This window comes from Culex pipiens, chromosome 3 (assembly GCF_016801865.2).
Source record: "Culex pipiens pallens isolate TS chromosome 3, TS_CPP_V2, whole genome shotgun sequence".
NCBI lineage: Eukaryota > Metazoa > Arthropoda > Insecta > Diptera > Culicidae > Culex > Culex pipiens.
This window is the reverse complement of record NC_068939.1, coordinates 118,441,907-118,449,744: the sequence shown is the minus strand read 5'-3', so window position 1 is coordinate 118,449,744 and position 7,838 is coordinate 118,441,907.

Here is a 7,838-nt window from a genome sequence, read left to right as displayed (position 1 = left end):
TGGAAAGTTGCGACGTCAAGCGCGAACTGTCTGTCTGACAGGCAGCCCACTTCGATGGTCAACACTTGCGGGGGTGGGAGGTGTGTGAAGGTATGGAGAAGAGCATAAACATGACGTCATATCGGATGATGTTGAAAAAGTATGCTCTGCGCGCTGAAAACATTCGAAGCACGAAATGGGGTCAAACATACCACGTGGCACGGTGTTGTATTTTTACTTTTAAGAATGAAGTTGGAAAGCTTTGTTTTTCTTTTATTTAATTTATTGCATTTTGTTTGAGTCAAATCTTGAAGCATACATGAATCGGATTTGGGAAATGATTTGGCAACTCGCAAAATTTCCATGAATGAAATTGTGTTATCATGATGCTTAACGAACACAACATCGTTCGATCAATGCAAAGTTCGATGCGTGTTAGTGTGAGTAATGCTAGAATGCTTCCGACAGCAGCCCACATAGAAAAATGGGCGGAAAACGGCCAAAAAGCGGGGACGTTTTGCCTGAAAGCGGGCCCGATTTTCAGCACGCTTTTTCCCCTCGTTGTGGCCCATTGCGTGCCAGAATGCAACATTTAGGCGGGCGTTACGCATTTTGGCCACTGTGTTACGCCCGTCTGTGGCACGCTTTTGGGCCCGGTTTGACCACGATAACGGGCCTATAAACGGGGGATCGACGTGCCGGAAACCGGGGGGATTCTACTTCCTGTTCGCTTCGGATTTCAAGTTAGGGCGATTAAATAAAATAGGGTGACAAAAAACACGACAGATTATTTTTTATTTAAAAAAATATTGAATTAACAACAAAACTTAAACTAATTACCTAACTAGCTAAAAAAAATAAATTGGGTTAGTATGTTAATAAGACTTTAAATTGACTTTTGGTAATTTGGTCAAATTTAGTTAATTTTAGTAAGATTTAATTAAATTTAGTTAAACTTAGCTATATTTAGTTAAAATAAGTGAAATTTAGTAAGATTAAGTAAGATCTTCGTAAGTTTCGTAAAATTTCACTTCATTTATTTCAATTTAGTTAACTTTGGCTAAATTGAGTTATATCAAGTTAAAATTAGTTAAATTAAGTTAAATTGACTTAAATTGAGCTATATTTAGTTAAATTTAGTTAAACTTAGTTAAACTTAGTTAATTTTAGTTCGATTTAGTAAAAAAAAATTAATCAAATTTGGTTAAATTTAATTAGATTTCGTTAAATTTAGTTACATTTCGCTTTCAATTTAGTTAACTTTGGCAAAATTTAGTAATATTTAGTCAAAATTAGTTGAATTAAGATAAATTGACTTAAATTGAGTTATATTTAGTTTAATTAAGTTACATTTAGTTAAATTAGGTTACATAAGGTATAATTTAGTTTAAATAAGTTCAATTTAGTTGAATTTAGTTAAATTAGGTAAAATTTAGTTGAATTCAGTTTAATTTAGTTTAATTTAGTTGAATTTAGTTAAATTTAGTTTAATTTACTTTATTTTAGTAAACTTGGTTCAATTCAGTAAAATTTAGTAAAATCCATGTAAATATAGTTAATCTTAGTAAAATGTAGTTGAATTTAGTAAAATTCATTTAAATTTGGTTGAATAAAGTTAAATTTAATCAAATAAGGTAAATTTAGTCAAGTTAGGTAAAACTTAGTTGAATTAAGTTCAATTTTGTTGAATTTAGATAAACTTATTTAAGTTTAGTTAAATTTAGTAAAATCATGTAAATTTAGATAAATTTTATAAAATTAAGGAAAAAATCATTTTAATTTTCTTTAATTTAATTAAACTTAGTTAAATTTAGTTAAGCTTATTTAAGTTTTGTTTAATTGAGTTTAATTTAATTAAATTAGTTAAAATTTAATTGAATTCAGTTTAATTTAGTTAAATTTAGTTGAATTTAGATAAATTTAGTTCAATTTTGTAAAATTCATGTGAATATAGTTAACCTTAGTAAAATTTAGTTAAATTGGGTCAATTTCCGTTAAATTTGGTTGAATTAAGGTAAATTTAGTTAAATTAGGTGAGTTTAGTCAAATTAGGCAATACTAAGTTGAATTTAATGTTGCAAAATTTAGTTAAATTTACATAAATGTAGTTTAATTTACTTTAATTCAGTAAACTTAGTTCAATTTAATTAAACTTAGTAAAATTCGTTTTGATATAGTTCATCTCAGTTAAATTTAGTAAAATTATATTGAATTTGGTTTAATAAAGTTAAATTAGGTAAACTTAGTCAAATTAGGTAATATTTAGTTAAATTAAGTTCAATTTAGTTGAATTTAGATAAACTTAGTTAAGTGTAGTTAAATTCAGATAAATTTAGTTAATATTAGTTGAATTTCGTTAAATTAAGATGGTTTAGTAAAATTCAGTTAAACTTTGTTGAATTAAGTTCAATTTTGTTAAATTTAGTAAAATTCAGTTCAATTTGGTTGATATTACTTAAATTCAGTTAAATTAAGTTAAACTTAGTTTAATTTAGTTCAATTAAGTTAAATGAGGTAAAATTTTGTTGAATTAGGTTTAATTTAGTTGAATTTAGCTAAATTAGGTAATATTTAATTGAATTCAGTTTAATTTAATTGAATTTAGATAAACTTAGTTACATCTATTGAAATTTAGTAAAATTTTGAAAAATTTAGTTCAATTGTGATAAATTTTGTTTAATTTACTTTAATTAAGTAAACATAGTTCAATTTAGATAAATTCATTTGAATTTGGTTGAATTAAGTTAAATTTAGTTGAATTAGGTAAATTTATTGAAAGTTGAATTAAGTTCAATTTAGTTGAATTTAGATAAACTTAGTTACGTTTAGTTAAATTAAGTAAAATTTGGTTTAATTTAATAAATTTATATAAATTTACATAATTTTTGTTAAATTCAGATGAATTTAGTTAAATTTTCTTGAATTCATTTAAACTTAGTTAAATTAGTAGAATTTATTTTTATTAATTTAAGTTTATTTAAATTTAGTTTAATTGAGTTAAATTCAGTTAATTCAGCTAAGTTTTATTGAATTAAGTTCAATTTAGTGTAATTTAGTTATATTAGGCAAAATTTAGTTGAATTCAGTTTAATTTAGTAAAGTTTAGTTGAATTTAGATAAACTTTGTTAAATCTATTTAAATTTTAGTAAAATTTAACAAAATTTAGTTAAATTTCGATAACTTTAGTTTAATTTACTTTCATTTAGTAAACTTAGTACAATTTTGTTAAATTTAGTTAAATTCAGTTGAATTTGGTTGAATTAAGTTAAATTTATTTGATTTAGGTGAATTTAGTGAAATTAGGTAATACTTTGTTTAATAAATTTCAATTTAGTTGAATTTAGATAAAGTAAGTTAAGTTAAATTTAGTTAAATTAGGTAAAATTTAGCTAAATTTAGTTAAATTAGGCAAAATTTATATAAATTAAGATAACTTTAGTTTAATTTACTTTAGTTTAGTAATCTAAGTTAAATGTTAAATTTAGTAAAATTCAGGTAAATTCAGTTAAGTTCAGCTAAATTTTGTTGAATTTAGTTAAATTTAGTTGAATTTAGATAAACTTAGATAAGTTTTTTTAAATCTAGTCATACTTAGTTCAATCTAGATAAATTATGTAAATTCAGTTAAATTTATTGGAATTAAGTTAAATTAGGATGAATTTACCTCAATTCAGTTATACTTAGCTAAATTTAGTTGAATTAAGTTAAGTTTATTTAAATTTATTAAAATTTATTAGAATTAAGTTAATTTTAGTTCAATTTAGTTAAATTAAGTTATGTAATGTAAATTTAATTTAATTTAGTTGCATTTATTATATTTAGTTTAATTCACTTTAATTTAGTAAACATAGTAAAATTTAGTTAAATTTTCGAATAATATAGTTAATCATAGTTAAATTTAGTAAAATTTTGCTGAATTGTGTTCAATTTAGTTAAATTTAGTAAAAAAATCACTTAAATTTAGTTAAATTAAGTGAATCTAGTTAATTTAATTAAAATTCAGTAAAATTTATTTAAATTCAGTTAATTTGGTCAACTTTAGCATAATTAACTTTAAAATTGGTTAAATATAATTAAATTTAGTTAAGTTCAGTTTATTTTATAACATATTTTTCTAAATATATGTAAAAAAAAATAGTTTTATTTTCTTTACTTCAGTAAACTTAGTTCAATTTAATTAAATTTAGTAAAATTAGTTTTAATATTGTTCATATTAGTTAAACTTAGTAAAATTATATTGAATTTGGTTGAATTTAGTTCAATTTAGTTTAATTTAGATAAACTTAGTTAAGTGTAGTTAAATTCAGATAAATTAAGATAAATTTAGTTAATTTTAGTTAAATTTCGTTAAAATAAGATGATTTAGAAAAAATCAGTTAAACTTTGTTGAATTAAGTTCAATTTAGTTCAATTAAGTTAAATGAGGTAAAATTTTGTTGAATTAGGTTCAATTTAGTTTAATTTAGCTAAATTATGTAAAATTTAATTGAAGATAAACTTAGTTACATCTATTGAAATTTAGTAAAATGATGCAAAATTTAGTTAAATTTTGATAAATTTAGTTTAATTTACTTTAATTAAGTAAACATAGTTCAATTTATTTAAATTTAGTAAGATTCAGTTGAATTTGGTTGAATTAAGTTAAATTTAGTTGAATTAGGTAAATTTATTGAAATTATGTGATACTTAGTTGAATTAAGTTCAATTTAGTTGAATTTAGATAAACTTAGTTACATTTAGTTAAATTAAGTAAAATTTTTGTTTAATTTAATATATTTATATTAATTTAAATAAATTTTGTTAAATTCAGATGAATTAAGTTAAATTTACTTGAATTTATTTAAACTTAGTTAAATTAGTAGAGTTTATTTATATTAATTTAAGTTTATTTAAATTTAGTTTAATTTATTTAAATTTAGTTTAATTAAATTAAATTTAGTTAATTCAGCTAAATTACGTTAAATTTGGTTAAATTCAGTTAAATTTAGTTTAATTAGGTAAAATTTAGTTGAATTAAATTCAATTTAGTTAAATCAGGCAAAATTTATAAAACGAAACTATTGGCACTACGCCCCCCGGGGCATGGCCTTCCTCTAACGTGGGATTTCTGCTCCAGCGCCTCTGACGAGACAGGAGAAACCGGGACCGACGTTTTACTTCACCATCCGATAGAAGCTCAGTGGATAAGGCGGGAATCGAACCCGCGTCTCATAGCATCATCGGTATCGGCAGCCGAAGCCGCTACCCCTGCGCCACGAGACCCACCCATTTAGGCAAAATTTATATAAATTTTAATTTACTTTAATTTATTAAATTTAGTTCAATTTTGTTAAATTTAGTTCAATTTTGTTAAATTTAGTTCAATTTTGTTAAATTTAGTAAAATTCCGTATAATTTATTAAAGTTAAGCTAAATTTTGTTGAATTTAGTTCAATTTAGTTAAATTTAGTTCAATTTAGTTAAATTTTGTTGAATTGAGATGAACTTAATTAAGTTTATTTAAATCTAGTCATACTTAGTTCAATCTAGATAAATTATGTAAATTCAGATAAATTTATTTAAATTAGATAAAATTTAGATAAATTTAGCTTAAATTACTTCAATTCAGTTATATATGCTAAATTGAGTTGAATTTAGTTTAGTTTATTTAAATTTATTAAAATTTATAAGAATTTAGTCAATTTTAGTACAATTTAGTTAAAATAAGTTATGAAATGTAAATTTAGTTTTATTTATTATATTTAGTTTATTTCACTTTAATTTAGTAGACATAGTAAAATTTAGTTAAATTAACATAAAATAGTTAATCATAGTTAAATTTAGTAAAATTTTGCTGAATTGTGTTCTATTTAATTAAATTTAGTTAAGTTTATTAAAATTAAGTAAAATTAATTTAAATTCAGTTAATTTAAAAAACACTAAGTCAAATTTAGTCTCATTATGTGAATTTAGTATTATTTAGATACATTTAGTTTGATTTACTTTATTTAGAAAACTTAGTTAAATTTTGATAAATTTGGTTAAATTAGCCAAATTTAGTCAAAAGAAGTAAAATGTATTGAAACTTTATTTTAGTTAAATTTAGTGACTTTTTGGTTATTTTAGTTAAATTGAATATATTTTTGATAAATTTAGTTAATATTAGTTAAATAAGTTACTTTTAGTTAAATAAAATAAATGTAGTTAAATTTTGATAAATTTAGTTAAATTAATTTTAGTTTCATTTACTTTAAAATTGGTTAAATATAATTAAATTTAATTAAATTAGCCAAATTTAGTCAAAAGAAGTAAAATTTTGTGAATCTTTGTTTATTTTAGTAAAATTCAGTTAAACCTCGGTTATTTTAGATCAATTGAGTTTATTTTTGTTAAATTTAGGTAATTTTAGTTAAATTAGTTACTTTTAGTTGAATTGAGTTAATTTTAATCAAATTTAATTTAATCAAATTTAGATAAGTTTATTTAAATTTAGATAAGATCAGCTAAATTTTGGTGAATTTAGTAAACTTCAGTTTCGTTTTGTGAAATTTTTGTAAAATATATTACCTCTGTGTTATTCAGGTAAATATGTTCAAATTAGTATAAAATTGTTATGATTCGCAAAAATAAAAAAAAAATTATTATGAATTTAAAAATTAGGTGAAATTTTGTTCAAGATAGTAAAACAATGTTTGAATATAACTTGAAATTACTATAATTTAACTACATTTACTTTGACAAGCCTAACTAGTAAAATTTAGCAAAACTTTGTCATATTTATGTATGTTTTATTATGTTTAGTTGAATTTAGTTTATTTGCAGTTTTGTTATTTTTTTTAGTTTTGTATTTTAGATTTTTTGTAGTTTTTTTTGTATTAGTGTATTTCTGTGTTTCTCTGTTTTTGTATTTCTGTGTTTTTGTATTTTTGTGTCTTTGTATTTTTAATTTTTGTATTTTTGTGTTTTCGTATTTTCGTATTTTGTATTTCTGTGTTTTCGTATCTCTGTTTTTTTTTTGTATTTGTTTTTTTGTATCATGTATTTTCGCATTTGTCCAAATTTTTGTTGTTATGTATTTTGTAGTTATGTTTTTTTTATCCAATTATTTTTATGCTTTTGTTTTTTATAAGTCAGAGAGAATCAGTTTCATCAGTGACTCCTAGAGCGCATACTCTAGTATTTTTCGTTGCCGCTCCAGTCGTCAGCAATCGATCCGCGCCACGATTGAGATGCTCGTTCCGATCGAGCAGCCCTGCACTCCAAAAGATCACTGATTCTGGCCGCCCCTGTGTCCATTCCTTGCTTCGCTGCAAACGGGCAATCCGATTTAATTTGATGTTCATCACCGCAGGATATATGGTGATCGTTTGATCCCTTTGATGGGCCAGGGCAATAATCAAAACCTTGTGACGGGAGAATAGAGGTTAAGTAAAACTTTTTCGTTTAAATGTTTAAATAAACTTGAATAACTAAAAATACTAAACTAAACTTGAATAACGCTTACGAATCTAAGCGGCAACCTTCACCGGCATTCTGTCAGCTTCAGGTCCGGATCGATCCGCACCGCAATGTTGACGCTCGTTCCGGACGAGGTTACACCAAGAATAGGCAAGGGCCATGGTAACTGGTGTGGTCGCCGGCGAAGCAAGTTACTCGGAACGGGCGCGGGAATGGAAGGAAACGGCCCGGTAGATCAAGTACGAGTAGGACGTCGAATGGTGGGGTCACGCCAAAGTGGCCTTGTCGTTCCACTTGCTGCTCAACCTGCTGCGATGCCTCGAAACGTGCATTGTGGTGTTGGACCATGGCCGTTGTTCTGTTGGACTTGCCGTCGGTCGCGTACCGAATTTTGGAACAGATGGTCAATGACGAGCTAATC